Source organism: Gorilla gorilla, chromosome 7, assembly GCF_029281585.2.
Source record: "Gorilla gorilla gorilla isolate KB3781 chromosome 7, NHGRI_mGorGor1-v2.1_pri, whole genome shotgun sequence".
NCBI classification, from domain to species: Eukaryota; Metazoa; Chordata; class Mammalia; order Primates; family Hominidae; genus Gorilla; species Gorilla gorilla.
In genome coordinates, this window is record NC_073231.2 from 128,809,131 (window position 1) to 128,824,704 (window position 15,574).

General features: G+C 42.8%; 1 protein-coding gene across 9 annotated transcripts in view; it reads left to right on the plus strand.

Moving 5' to 3' along the window:
- The window catches only part of ZHX2 (zinc fingers and homeoboxes 2), a 194,120-nt gene extending 178,931 nt beyond the window's left edge, over positions 1 to 15,189 (plus strand). For all 9 annotated transcript variants that reach the window (XM_004047483.5, XM_019032687.4, XM_055348698.2 and 6 more), the window contains one exon: positions 13,921 to 15,189. The gene's annotated coding sequence lies outside the window, so the exon portion shown is untranslated. The remainder of the gene's footprint in view (positions 1 to 13,920) is intronic.
- Positions 15,190 to 15,574: the final 385 nt, after the last annotated feature.

A 15,574-nucleotide genomic window follows, 5' to 3' on the forward strand; every position in this document is an offset into this window, starting at 1 on the left:
TAGCTGTCCAAATGCAGATATTTGAATGAATGAATGAATGAATGAACGAATTAGTTAACTAATTAATTAATGAGTGAATGAATGAAAATATTGTTGTCGACTGTTTCCCTCTCTCCTGTACCAGACCCTTACTGGCAGGGACCATATATCATTAATCTCTGAATCCCTCGTTTAGATTCAGAGCAGATGCTGAATAACAGTTTATTGAACGAACCAGAGAATTTTAAAAGATAGTTGGGATCTGGTATTTCAATCCTTTTGCTTGTCCTCATTTTTTTCCCATCACTCATTAGCTCCAATGGTTGACAGCAGCGAGAGGAGAGGGATTGGATACAGTTTGCTTCCCGTGTGTGAAAAGCTCAAGAGAAAGGCCTGTTGGAGAATCTGTCACCAGATATTTACTGGTGATGCTTCTCAGGGACTGCCCGTTAGTCTGACTTCCCTCATGCCTAACAGGGAGTTAACTGATACCACTTCCGCTTACTTAATTCTGGAGCTTCTCACCCTAGGAATTCTCACTGTGCTTTGGGTGACTTGTGGAGGCTTAGCCACCATGAAATCCAGCCGCCTCATTTTCAGAGGAAGGATGTAGGTCCCAGGGAGATGAAGTCACTAGCCCAGAGACATTCCTAATAAGTGACTTGGTTCATTCATCCATCAAGTATTTGTGGAATGTCTGCAGTGTGCCGGGCTCTGGAAGGCAGTGTGCCCAGCATGTCCCTGCCCTCATGGAGCCCTTGGTCTAATGGGAAATGAAGTTTTAACCAATCTTTAATCAAACAAAAACGAAAGTTGCTACACTGACATGTTCTTTGGTGCCGTTAGAGTATAGAATATGGGAATTTGAGGATTTAAATAGCGGGTTTAAGGTTTAGGGGACACTTCCTAAAGAGGTAATGGGGCCAGGCACAGTGGCTCATGCCTGTAATCCCAGCACTTTGGGAGGCTGAGTCAGGCAGATCACCTGAGGTCAGGATTTCGAACAAACCTGGCCAACATGGTGAAACCCTGTCTCTACTACAAATACAAAAATTAGCTGGGTATAGTGGTGCATGCCTGTAGTCCCTGCCACTTGTGGGGCTGAGGCAGGAGAATCGCTTGAACCCAGGAGGTGGAGGTTACAGTGAGCCGAGATCGCACAACAGCACTCCAACTTGGGGCACAGAGCAAGACTCCATCTCAAAAATAATAATAAATAAGTAAATAAGAAGAAGAAGTAATGGATGGATTGAAAACCAAAGGGTTAGACCAACATGCAGGAGCGTGCTGGGCAGAGAGGAGGGGAAGAACATTCCAGACAGAAGAAACAACATACTCAAGGGGAACTGAAAGGTGGCCATGGTGGGCATGACTTGCCTGGGTTCACACTTCACAGAAGTGCAGAGGTTAAAAGCCAGAGCGTTAGGTGGACTCACATATAATCAAAATTTCCCTTGAAATTCCTCTGTCTCACCAGTAAAGGAGATGACATGGTTCATTGTCCATAACCCTAGAGAAAGTTTGATGCCCTCTGAGCTACTCAAGGAAGGAGCAAAAGGAAAACCAACTTGCAAATGTCCTGGGCATTCAGACCCATCTGCCCTAGTGGAAAATGGAGGCTGGATGGTGGAAAATTCTAGAGCACCCACATGCCTATACATTTTACTTTATTCTTTCTATAACCTTAATACTTACTGTATTAGTCAGCTAAGGCTGCCAGAACAGAATGCCACAGACTGGGTCACTTAAACAACAGAAATTTATTTTCTCACAGTTCTGGAGGCTAGATGTTCAAGCTCAGGACACCAGCAGGGTTAGTTTCTGGTGAGGCCTCTCTTCGTAGCTTGCCAACACCCACCTTCTCACTGTGTCCTCACGTAGTCTTTGCTCTGTATGTTCACATGGCTGGTGTCTCTTCTTTTTCTTGTAAGGACACCAGTCCTATGAGATTAGGACTTAATTACCCCACCCTTAGTTACCTCCTTAAAGGCACTATCTCCAAATACAGTCACCTTAGAGATTACAGCTTCAACATACGAATTTAGGGGGGATATAATTCTGTTCATAATGCTTACAAACAGTTGTCTGTATTTGTCAGGATTAAGTGAGATAATATAAATGAAAGCCCCTTGTATTAGGCTGTTTTCATACTGCTATAAAGAACTGCCCAAGACTAGGTAATTTATAAAGGAAAGAGGTTTAATTGACTCACAGTTCAGCATGGCTGGGGAGGCCTCAGGAAACTTACGATCATGGTGGAAGGCGAAGGGGAAGCAAGGCACCTTCTTCACAAGGTGGCAGGAGGAAGTGCTGAGGGAAGAGGGAAGAGCCCCTTATAAAACCATCAGATCTCATGAGAACTCACTCACTATCAGGAGAACAGCTTGGGGGAAACCACCCCCATGATTCAATTACCTCCACCTGGTCTCTCCCTTGACACGTGGGGATTATGGGGATTACAATTCAAGATGAGATTTGGGTGGGGACACAAAGCCTAACAATATCACCCCTAGAGCAGGGTTCTAGCATTAGTACCAATAGATACTGCATCTCAACTTGCTTACTGCTCTCTATATGGAGAAGAACTTGGCCCCCTGTTTCTTGCCTTTCCAAGTTGACCTTTTTTGTTGGGGCCCCACATGTTCATGCCAGTGGGTGTTAATTGCATCTCAGGAGGGGTTGGGCTGGGAGTGTCTGGGGCGGTGACACAGGGTAGCACTGCTGAGCACTCACTGTTCCAGGCCTGCTCAGGCACTGTGCGTGTGCTGACTCATCTCATTCTCACAGTCACACTCCAAACTATTTTAATAGTTTTGGGGGAACATGTGGTGTTGGGTTACATGGATAAGTTCTTTAGGTGTGATTTCTGAGCTTTCGGTGCACCTATCACCCGAGCAGTGTACACTGCACCCAATGTGTACTCTTTTATCCCTCACCCCCTTCTCATCCTTCCCCTGAAGTCCCCAGAGTCTATTATGTCATTCCTATGCCTTTGCTTCCTCATAGCTTAGCTCCCACTTGTGAGTGAGAACATATGATATTTGGTTTTCCATTCCTGAGTTACTTCACTTAGAATAATGGTCTCCAACTCCATCCAGGTTGCTGTGAATGCCATTATTTCATTCCTTTTTATGGCTGAGTAGTATTCCATGGTATATACTTACCACATTTTCTTTATCCACTTGTTGGTTGATGGGCATCTAGGCTCGTTACATATTTTTGCAATTGTGAATTTTGCTGCTATAAACATGTGTGTGCAAGTGTCTTCTTCATATAATGACTTCTTTGTCTCTGGGTAGGTACCCAGTAGTGGGATTGCTGGATCAAATGGTAGTTCTACTTTTAGTTCTTTAAGGAGTCTCCATACTGTTTTTCATAGTGGTTGTACTAGTTTACATTTCCACCAGCATTGTAAAAGTGTTCCCTTTTTATCACGTCCATGCCAACATCTATTATTTTTTGGTTATTTAATTATGGCCATTCTTGCAGGAGTTAGGTAGTATTGCATTATGATTTTGATTTGCATTTCCCTGATAATGAGTGATGTTGAGCATTTTTTTCATGTTTTTTTGGCCATTCATATATCTTCTTTTGAGAATTGTCTATTCATGTCTTTAGCCCACTTTATGCGGGATTGTTTTTTCTTGGTGATTTGTTTGAGTTCCTTGTAGATTCTGGATATTAGTCCTTTGTCAGATGCGTAGTTTGTGAATATTTTCTCCCACTCTGTGGGTTGTCTGTTTACTCTGCTGATTATTTCTTTTTCTGTGCAGAAGCTTTTTAGTTTAATTAAGTCCCATCTATTTATCTTTGTTTTTGCTGCATTTGCTTTTGGGTTCTTGGTCATGAACTCTTTGCCTAGGCCAATGTCTAGAAGAGTTTTTCTGATGTTATCTTGGAGAATTTTTATGACTTCACGTCTTAGATTTAAGTCTTTTATTCATCTTGAGTTGATTTTTGTATAAGGTGAGAGATGAGGACCCAGTTTCATTCTTCTACATGAGGCTAGCCAATTATCCCAGCACCATTTGTTGAATAGGGTGTCTTTTCCCCACTTTATGTTTTTGTTTGCTTTGTCAAAGATCAATTGGCTGTAAGTATCTGGCTTTATATATATTTTCTCTATCCTGTTCCATTGGTCTATGTGCCTGTTTTTATACCAGTACTATGCTGTTTTGGTAACTATAGCCTTGTAATATAGTTTGAAGTAAGGTAATGTGATGCCCCCAGATTTGTTCTTTTTGCTTAGTCTTGCTTTTGGCTATACAGGCTCTTTTTTGGTTTCATATGACTTTTAAGATTGTTTTTTCTAGTTCTATGAAGAATGATGATGGTATTTTGATGGGAATTGCATTGAATTTATAGATTGCTTTTGGTAGTATGGTCATTTTCACAATATTAATTCTACCCATCCATGAGCATGGGATGTGTTTCCATTTGTTTGTGTCATCTATGGTTTATTTCAGCTGTGTTTTGTAGTTTTCCTTGTAGAGATCTTTCACTTCTTTTGTTAGGTATATTCCTAAGTTGGGTTTTTTTGTTGTTGTTTCTTTGTTTGTTTGTTTTTTTGCACCTGTTATAAAAATAGTTGAGTTCTTGATTTGACTCTCAGCTACGTTGCTATTGGTGTATAGTAGTGCCACTGATTTGTGTACATTGATTTTGTATTCTGAAACACGGAATTCATTTATCAGATCTAGGAGCTTTTTGGATGAGTCTTTAGGGTTTTCTAGGTATATAATCAACATAGTCAGCAAACAACAACAGTCTGACTTCCTCAATTTGTATGCCCTTTATTTCTTTCTCTTGTCTGATTGCTCTGGCTAGGACTTCTGGTATTGTGTTGAATAAAAGTGGGGAAAGTGGGCATCTTTGTTTTGTTCCGGTTTTCAGGGGAACTACTTTCGACTTTTCCCCATTTAGTATAATGTTGGCTGTGGGTTTATCATAGATGGCTTTTATTACCTCAAGGTGTGTCCCTTCTATGCCAATTTTTCTGAGGGTTTTAATCATATAGGGATGCTGGATTTTGTCAAATGCTTTTTCTGCATCTATTGAGATGATCATATGATTTTTGTTTTCACTTTTTTTAATGTGGTGTATCACATTTGACTTGTGTATGTTAAACCAGCCCTGCATCCCTGGTATAAAACCCCCTTGACCATGGTGGATTATCTCTTTGGTATGCTTTTGAATTCAGTTAGCTAGTATTTTGTTAAGGATTTTTGCATCTATGTCCATCAGGGATATTGGTCTGTAGTTTTATTTTTCTTTTGTTACATCCTTTCCTGATTTTGGTATTAGGTGATACTGGCTTCGTAGAAGGATTTAGGGAGGATTCCTTCTTTATCTTTTGCAGTAGTTTCAGTAGGATTGGTATCAATTCTTTTTTTGAATGTCTGATAGAATTCAGCTGTGAATCCACCTGGTCCTGGACTTTTTTTTGTTGGCAATTTTTTTATTACTCTTTCAGTCTTGCTACTTGTTATTTGTCTGTTAAGAGTTTCTGTTTCTTCTGGGTTTAATCTAGGAAGGTTGTATATTTCCAGGATTATTTATCTCCTCTAGGTTTTCTAGTTTGTGCTCATAAAGGTGTTCATACAAGCCTTGAATATCTTTTGTATTTCTATGGTATTGGTTGTAATATCTCCTATTTTGTTTCTAATTGAGTTTATTTGGATCTTCTCTCTTCTTTTTTTTTTTTTTTTTTGGTTAATCTCACAAGTGGTCTATCAATTTTGTTTATCTTTTCAAAGAACCAGCTTTTTGTTTCATTTATCTTTTGAGTTGTTTTTTTCTTTTAATTTCATTTGGTTCTGCTCTAATCTTTGTTATTTCTTTTCTTCTGCTGGGTTTGGGTTTGGTTTGTTCTTGTTTCTCTAGTTGCTTGAGGTGTGAGTTCAGGCTGTTTATTTGTGCTCTTTTAGACTTTTTGACGTAGACACTTAATGCTATGAACCTTCCTCTTGGCACTGCTTTTGCTGTATCCCAGAGGTTTTGATCAGTTGCATCACTATTATTGTTCAGTTCAAATAATTTTTTAATTTCCATCTTGATTTCATTGTTGACCCAAGGATCATTCAAGAGTGTATCATTTAACTTCCACGTATTTGTATAATTTTGACTGTTCCTTTTGGAGTTAATTTCCAATTTTATTCCACTGTGGTCTGAGAGAGTACTTGATATAATTTCAATTTTCTTAAATTTATTAAGACTTGTTTTGTGGCCTATCGTATGGTCTGTCTTGGAGAATGTTCCATGTGCTGATGAAAATAATGTATATTCTGCAGTTGTTGAGTAGAACATTCGGAAAATATCTGTTAAGCCCATTTGTTCTACGGTGTAGTTTGCGTCTGTTGTTTCTTTGTTGGCTTTCCGTCTTGATGACCTGTCTAGTGCTGTCAGTGTAGTGTTGAAGTCCCCACTATTATTGAGTTGCTGTCTATCTCATTTCTTAGGTCTAGTAGTAATTGTTTTACAAATTTGGGAGCTCTAGTACTATGTGCACATACATTTAGGATTGTAATATTTTCGTATTGAACTACTTCTTTTATCATTATATAATGTCCCTCTTTGTCTTTTTTAACTGTTGTTGCTTTAAAGTCTGTTTTGTCTGCTATAAGAATAGCTAGTCCTGCTCACTTTTGGTTTCCATTTGCATGGAATATCTTTTTCCACTCCTTTACCTTAAGTTTATGTGAATCCTTATGTATTAGGTGAGTCTCTTGAAGACAGCAGATACTTGGTTGGTAGATTTTTATCCATTCTGCCATTCAGTATATTTTAAACGGAGCCTTTAGGCCATTTACATTCAGTGTTAGCATTGAGATGTGAGGTACTGTTCTATTCACATTCTAGTTGTTGCATGAATACCTTGGTTTTTTTTTCACTGTGTTACTGTTTCATAGGTCCAATGAGATTTATGCTTTAAGAAGGTTCTATTTTAGTGTATTTTGGGGTTTTGTTTTAAGGTTTAGGACTCCTTTTAGCATTTCTTGTAGCACTGGTTTGGTAGTGGCGAATTCTCTCAGCATTTGTTTGTCTGAAAAAGACTTTATATCTCCTTCATTTATGAAACTTAGTTTCACTGGATACAAAATTCTTGACTGGTAATTATTTTGTTTAAGGAGGCTAAAGATGGGATCCCAGTCACTTCTGGCTTGCAGGGTTTCTGCTGAGAAATCTGCTGTGAATCTGATAGGTTTTCCTTTGTAGGTTACCTGATGCTTTTGCCTCACAGGTCTTAAGATTCTTTCCTTCATCTTGACTTTAGATAACCTGATGACCATGTGCCTAGGTGATGATCTTTTTGCGATCAATTTCCTGGGTGTTGTTTGAGCTTTTTGTATTTGGATATCTAGATCTCTAGCAAGACCAGGGAAGTTTTCCTTGATTATTCCCTGAAATAAATTTTCTAGACTTTAAGATTTCTCTTCTTCCTCAGAAACACCATTATTCTCATGTTTGGTCATTTCACATAATCCCAAATTTCTTGGAGGCTTTGTTCATTTTTTTTAATTAGTTTTTGTCTCTGTCAGGTTGGGTTAATTCAAAAGCCTTGTCTTCAAGCTCTAAAGCTATTTCTTCTACTTGTTTGATCCTGTTGTTAAAACTTTCCAGTGTATTTTGCATTTCTCTAAATGTGTCTTTCATTTCCAGAAGTTGTGACTGTCTTTTCTTTATGATATCTGTTTCTCTAGAGACTTCATCCATATCCTGTATTGTTGTTTCAATGTCTTTAAATTGGTTTTCACCTTTTCCTGGTGCCTCCTTGAGTAGCTGAATAATGAACCTTCTGAATTCTTTTTCTGGCAATTCAGATTTCATCTTGGTTTGAGTCCGTTGCTAGAGAGCTAGTGTGATCTTATGGGAGTGTTTTAGAACCTTGTTTTATCATATTACCAGAATTACTTTTCTGGTTCCTTCTCATTTAGGTAGACTTTTTCGGTGGAAACATCTGGAACTCAAGGGCTGCTGTTCAGGTTCTTTTGTCCCATGGGGTGATCCCTTGATGTGTTGCTCTCCCCCTTTCTCTAGGGATGGGGGGCTTCCTGAGAGCCAGACTGCAGTGGTTATTATTGCCCTTCTGGGTCTAGCCATCCAGTGGGGCTGCTGGGCTCCAGGCTGGTGCTGGGGAATGTCTGTAAAGAGTCCTGTGATGTGATCCATCCTCAGGTCTCCCAGTCTTGGATACCAGCACCTGCTCCAGTGGAGGTGGCATGGGAGTGAAGTGGACTCTGGGAGTCCTTGGTTGTAGTTTTGTTTAGTGCACTGGTTTTCTCAAATGCTGGTTACACCAGCAGTAAAACTGCCACATGGACAGACTCAGGACCTCTGGTTAGCCAGGGTGTTGCAGGCAGTGGCATTAGCTGTTGTTTGCTCCTTTGAAGCAAGGTTGTTCTGTTATGAGTTGCTGTAATGGCTTGAGTTGGTTGGCCTCCAGCCGGGAGGTGGTGCTTTCAGGAAAGCGCCAGCTGCAGTAGTAGAAGGGGATATAATTCTGCCCTACATTGGCCAGGATGAGTACTCGGGTTTCTTAGGCAATGGACAGGACCACAGAACTTCCAAAAGATTATGTCTTTTTTCTTCAGCTACCAGGGCAGGTAGAGACAAACCATCAGGCGGGGGCAGGGTTAGGCGAGTCTGAGCTCAGACTCTCCTTGGGCAGGGCTTCATGTTAGTTTCTTTATTTAGGGCTGATGAGAAGGCGGTGCAGAAAGGTAGCTCATGCAAGTCTTTGAGGTAAAAAGTGGTGGAGCTGGAATTCAAATCCACCCCTACACCCACACATGTAAGCACTTTGGGGAATCCGCCCAGTGAGTTTAAAATACAATTCCATTTGCTCTGGTTCTATTAAATTCCCCTGGCCAATATGCACTGATAGGCCAGGAGCAGGAAAGGCATTCCTACTGTCTCTGAGCCTCCCTGCAAGCAGCTTGAGGAATATATACCTGGCCTGTGGGTCTCAGCAAGTTCCCCAACCCTAGAGGCCCTTCAAACCACGCAGGGAAGGAGAGCTTTGGCGGGATGTGGCCAAAACTGACCCAAGCCTGGTGTACAGACAATTTGGGATGGCACGGAGTTTTTGTCATCCACTGGGAAGTTGCTTAATCTTCCTCCAGGCCAACACATTTCCCCTTTTTAAATTCTAGTTAAAAATCAGACTGTGCCCCCTACCCTCAATAAAAGAAATGAAAGTTTGAACTCAAATATTATGAGGCAGGCCAGGCACGGTGGCTCATGCCTGTAATCGCAGCACTTTGGGAGGCCAAGGCAGGTGGGTTACCTGAGGTCACAAGTTCAAGACCAGCCTGGCCAACATGGTGAAACCTCGTCTCTACTAAAAATACAAAAATTAGCCAGGCATGGTGGTGAGCGCCTATAATCCCAGCTACTTGGGAGGCTGAGGCAGGAGAATCACTTGAACCTGGGAGGCAGAGGTTGCAGTGAGCCGAGATTGCACCAGTGAACTCCAGCCTGGGCAGCAAGAGCAAGACTCCGTCTTGGAAAAAAAAAAAGAAAGAAAAAGAAATATTATGAAGCAGACCAGACACAGTGGCTCACGCATGTAATCTCAGCATTTTGGGAGGCCAAGCCAGGTGGATCACTTGAGGCCAAGAGTTCGAGACCAGCCTGGCGAACACAGTGAAATCCCACCTGTACTAAAAATACAAAAATTAGAGCCGGGTGTGGTGGCACACACCTGTAGTTCCAGCCATTCGGGAGACTGAGGCATGAGAATTGCTTGAGCCTAGGAGGTGGGGATTGCAGTGAGCCAAGATCATGCCACTGCACTCCAGCCTGGGTGACAGAGCAAGACTCTGTCTCAAAAAAAAAAAAAAAAAAAAAAAGAGAAATATTATGGAGCAGTACAGAAATAGACAGTGGAGTGATGTTGACCAGGGGATGGGGCAGGGGGATGTGGGGAATTTTCATACAATGGGTGTAAAGTTGCAGTTATACAGATGAGTAACTTCTGGAGGTATGTTGTACAACATAGTGCCTGTAGTTAACAGGAAGATATTTACTTCAAAATGTGTTCAGAGGGCAGATCTCATGTTATATCCTTACCTCCCCACTGCCCCCCCCCAAAAATAGACACAAGCAAACTTTATGTTTGTTACTGGATTGTAGTGACAGTAACATGAGTGTATGCATATGCCCAAACTCACTAAATTACATCCATTATGTGCGGCTTTCTGCAAACAAGTTATACCTCAATAAAGCTAGGGCAAAGGGAAAAAAATGCAACCAGAAAGAAAAGACGTTGCCTACAGAGAAACTACAATTAAACTGACAGCTTTGTCCGTAACAAAAATAGAAGCCAGATGACAATGGAACAAAATGTTTAGCAGATAACAGGCACTCGGCAAATGAGCAATAAACCTTGCTACACCTCTCAAAAAAAATGTTATGGAGAGATAATCAATCACTCTCTCAGTGTTTGTTTTCCTTTCTCCTGGAGTGCAGTGTTACTCACTCCCAAGTCCCTAGGGCACTAGGGAAAGTTCTCCTGGGAAAATTAAAGAGAAACAGAAACAGAAAGCTGTCACATGGGAAAACAATTCTAATGTTTTTGTTTCTCCAATGAGGAAAGTAACAGAGAAGCAGATTTTGCTAAAGAATTAGTACTTCTTAACATTCCAGGTTTTCCCCAAGACAGAAAGGGAGGGTGGGAGGCGGTGGGTTCCCGTCCTGGGACGTGTTCACCGAGAGGCTGGACATCGCGTGGTAGAAATGTCCCAGAGGCCATAAGGAAATGCCTGCCCGATGGCCTTGCAGCGTCCTCCAGGGCTCTGAGAGGTACTCTAGGATGAGGCACTGGCCCTTTGCTGGGTGACTGTCTCTGACCAGGTAATAGGACTCTGAGAGAAGCCCAGGGGAGTTAGCAAGAGCCATACAGCCCAAAGCACTGCAATGCTCTATAGAACAGCAATCCTGAAATGTGGACTTTGTCACCACCCTTGGGTCACAGCCACTCCTCTGACAGCACTATGCTCACTTTCCATTTTCCATTCATTGACAAATGCCTGTTGAGTATGCTGCATGGGCCAGACTCCACAGGGAGTGGATGGCGGGGTCAGCCTGCTTGCTTTGCACCCTGTCTGTAACCCTGCCAGCAGGCCATGGGCTCTGTGCAATGGAAGTGAGACTCTGGGAGGTTAAGTAACCAACCTCAGCACGTAGCCAGGAAGTGGCAGATCCTGGATCCCAGCTTTCTCCAACTCCACAGCTCTTTCCACCCCATCTTGCAGTCCTGTGCTGACCCAACGTTCTTTAGCCGGGTTGGGAGAAAGAACATCGGTAGCTGTCTTCCCACCTTGGGCCTTGTCTCCTAGGATCTGGAAGTGTTCAGGGGGACATCCAATCAGTGGCAGCCTCCCTCCCAAAGGTGGTGGAAGTCCCCATTTGCTGGGGAAAACCCTGTTTCTTGGAAAGCACCGGCAGAGGCTGGCCGTGGGCTACTGTGCCAACCCAGGAAGTGCATGTGGCTCTGCCTGGGATCAGCAATAAGGCTCGTGGTCCTCACTGGGTTCCCCAGCCCCTTACCTTTGCAGTCACCATGCTCTCTTCAATTGCTACCTAGTTATGTGCATGGAGAGGCTGTGCATGACCTGGACCCAAAATAGGTACAGGGAGGAGCAATTAAGAATCAGGAGGCTCTGAAGTTGGACTGGCCAAGGTGGAATCGGGCTCCACCACTCACTGGTCACCTAATGTTAAGCACAACATTTAATCTCTCTAAGCCTCCATTTCTTCGCTATGAAGTGGGTCTACCAATCACCTGCCAGTCACTGTAAGGAGTAGATGAGATGAGCCGTATTACCACTTAGCATGGGGCCTGGTGTGAGAAACTAGTTACTCTCACTGTTGGAGGGAGAGTCATGATCATTCTTGTTTTTGACCATGCCACTGAGCAGGCTGTGGCCTAAGAGAAAGCACTTTTCCTCCTGAGCTTCCTTTTTTTTTTTTTTTTTTTTTTTCCTGGTGAAATGAGTGATCTTGACAACATCACCTATAAGGATCCCTGCAGTGTTTACAACTTGGTGACTTTGGCTGGATGACTTTTAGGTAGTCCAGATTCTAAGGACACCCCTGGAATCTGGTTTTATCTGCAGACTTTTCTTCTATAAGTTGGTTTCTTAACTCCAATATTCAGTCTTACTCCCAGGAGCATCTAGGGAATGTGGGTGCGTTTAACATCCAGACGTTAGGCATGAATGGCATTATCGATGATCAGCTGATGCCTCTGGCTAAGAAGTCCACTCTCCTTGCTGTTGGCCCCTGTACAAAAAAACAAACAAACAAACAAACAAACAAACAAACAAAAAAACCTTCTCAGGGCCTTCTCAGCCAAACAGCCTTACCAGGAGGGAGGCAAAGAAAAGGCCAGTGGCTCTGAGAATCTACAGATCTGAAAAACTTCTAGCCTGTCATGGAATACTGGCTGTGTCCTCTAGAGACCTGAGCCTTGCTTGGATCTCTTTCCCAGGATCTCTAGATCTTGGGAGGAGACAAAAGTAATGATGGAGACCTGTCCCCATTTCCTCTACCTACCACAAAGTATTGCAAACTGGATGGCTCAAAACAATAGAAGTTTATTGTTTCACAGTTCTGCAGGCCAGAAGACAAAAATCAGGGAGTCTGTGATGGTTTCTTCCTTCTGAGGGCTGTGCGGGAGTCTGTTCTGTGCCCATCTCCCAGCTTCTGGTGTCTGCCGACAGTCTTTTGCATTCCTTAGCTTGTGGATGCATCAGCCCAATATCTGCCTCAATCATCGCATGGTCTCTTCCCTGTGTGTGAGTCTTCACATCTTCCCTCTATGCACATCTGTCTCTGTGTCCAAATTTCCCCCTTCCGTAAGGACACTAGTCATGTTGGATTAGAGTCCACCCTGATGGCCTCATTCTCACTTGATTTAACTGTATTACCTCTCTAAAGGCATTTCTAATAGGGTAACATTCTGAAGTACTGAGAATCAGGACTTCAATATATACTTTTGGGGGGACACCATTCCACCTATAACAAGGTCCTTGGACTACTTTCATTACTTCCAAGGGTATAAGAATTAAACATTTCTTCCTACTGATTCTTAATAATTCTGTTTATTAAGTGCACAGACTCTAGAGATTACCTGGGTTTGAATCTTGGCTCTACCACTTACTAGCTGTGTGATCTTGGGAAACTTATTAGGCCCCTATATGTTCAGTTTCCTCAACTGTAAAATAAGAATAATAATAATATTTACACCTCTTAGAGTTCATATAAACATTAAATAAAAACACATTTACAATGCCTCATCTTATCACTCTTCTATATCCTACCACGTTTGGAAAAGGCTCCATCTAATAAAAACAGCAGAAGTATCTACAATACTTACCATGTGCCAGGCACTAGTCCAAATACTGTTGTGTACATCAACGCATGGCATCATCACAGCAACTTTCTAAGGTGGGTGCTAATGTCATCCCTGTTATACAGAAGCAAAAACTAAGCCCTAGAGTGATCAAGTCCTATAGGTACAGCCCTGCAGCCACTAAGGGGAGAAGTTAGGACCCAAATCCAGATTTATCTGACTCCAGGGCCTTTTAGGAGCCACTGGGACTGGTTGACTTTCTAGGAATAATAAAAGGGTCTTATAAGGATGAAAAGAATCACAGGCCACCACCTTCACTTGCCCAGAAAGTCACTCTGTTTTCAAAGGCCTGATTCTGGAGGCTTTTCCTATTATGGCGGACTGTGCTCAGAAAACACACTCGTTTCTTTACAACAGGCCCCGTACGTGAAGGGCATGTGTCTCTCTTCCAAGCCCCAGGATGACTTTGGAAGGCCCCCACCCCAACCCAGGAGAGCCAGGAAGAAGCAAAGCATGATGCCTTCCCCCCAGGGAACAATGGTCATTTGCCTGACATCTTGACTCTGTGGTTTTGTGTCTTCTAGGGAAGTCTGTTAGAACCGCTGTGCTGATCAACAGGATGCTCCGTCTTTGAAGAAAGAAGAGATGGTCTCTCCCCAGCCATGGGCCACCCTTGCCAGTGACTCCAAGTGGAACTACTTAGCTCGCGTGTGCCTGGAGGGTGCGGGAAGCCCAGCGACTCTCAGACGCACCTCCCAGAGGACCGGTGGGAATTGTTCATAGTGCCAAAGTCCTACTACTGCGTTTTCAATGGGTCCTTGTACATAGTTTGCTCCTCTGCCCTAGCCCTCACCTCTTGCTATACTGGAACCGATTTGTACAATGTGGGAATTTTGTTACCTTTTTAATCAAGGGCAACTTCCTTTTCCAGCACTACCATTGTAAGGTTTTTTTCAGGAGGGAGGGCTAACCACCTTGCTTTTCTCTTTTCTCTTTTTCTTTTTTTTATTTTTGTTTTATTAATTTGGGGAAAGGGGTGTTAGTATTAGTGCCATGATATCTACTGGATTTTAAGTAGGGAGACTTTATTTTTAAAGGTAGGTTGAAATTTGGGAGATTTCTCGGCAGGAAGGGCTGAAATCCAGGCCCCTGTCTCGACTTGGAGAGAGGTGACAGACGGCAGATCTTCCAAATCAAATTCCTTTCCAGTTCTTGCCCTGGCTGCCTTTTTGGGGGTCCCTGCCTTAGCCCCACACAAGGCTTTCTGAACTGCCAAGAGGGGATCTGGCTTCTCAACTGCTTGGCCTCTTGGGCCAGGCTGTGCCCAGCCAGCCTTGGGAGAACTGGATAGCAGGTGGCTGACTTCTTTAAGCACCTTTCTAAATACCAGCAGAAGAGGCTCCCGCCTCTGTTAGCATGATCAGTACTATTGTGACATTAAAACACCAACAATAAGATCTTCCTATCTGGAGGGTACAGAGGTGAATGGCTTTGGTTTTCATTTCTCTTCTTCACTGCCTTTTCTCGGTGTGGTATTTGACAAGATTTTAGCTCAAAGCCTCACCATGAATTGATTTTTTTTGTTTGTGTGTGTATTTGTTTTGGGACAATTTTAGATACCTGAGTGCACTTTTTCAGTTAGTCCTAACTTTTAAAAGAAGGAAAACCAAGAGACATATCTGGTGTACGTGTTGCAGTATGAATTCTGGTTGCAATCCCTCCCCCTCCCACACTGCCCCCCATTTGAGTACACCGCACAAGTCAAACGCTAGGAAGTTTGAATAAAACCAATTTTTCTAACTTGTTGCTCATTTGTTGTAACTCAATAAAGCAAAGACTAAACATTTTTATAACCTTTTCCTCTACTTCGCCTTCTTTATTGTCGTCTGGCTCCCGAGGGCTTGGTGGAAGGGTTCTGACTTGGATACCTCCCGTTTCAAATTCATTTTCCATCTTGGAGGGATCTGACATCGCAAACTGGATTTTAAAAATGGGATGTAGGCCCAGCGCGGTGGCTCACGCTGTAATCCCAGCACTTTGGGAGGCCAAGGCGGGTGGATCACCTGAGGTCAAGAGTTCGAGACCAGCCTGGCCAACATAGTGAAACCCCATTTCTACTAAAAATACAAAGATTGGCTGAGTGTGGTGGTGTGCACCTGTAGTCCCAGCTACTCAGGAGGCTGGAGAATTGCTTGAACCTAGGAGGCAGAGGTTGCAGTGAGCCAAGATGGCGCCACT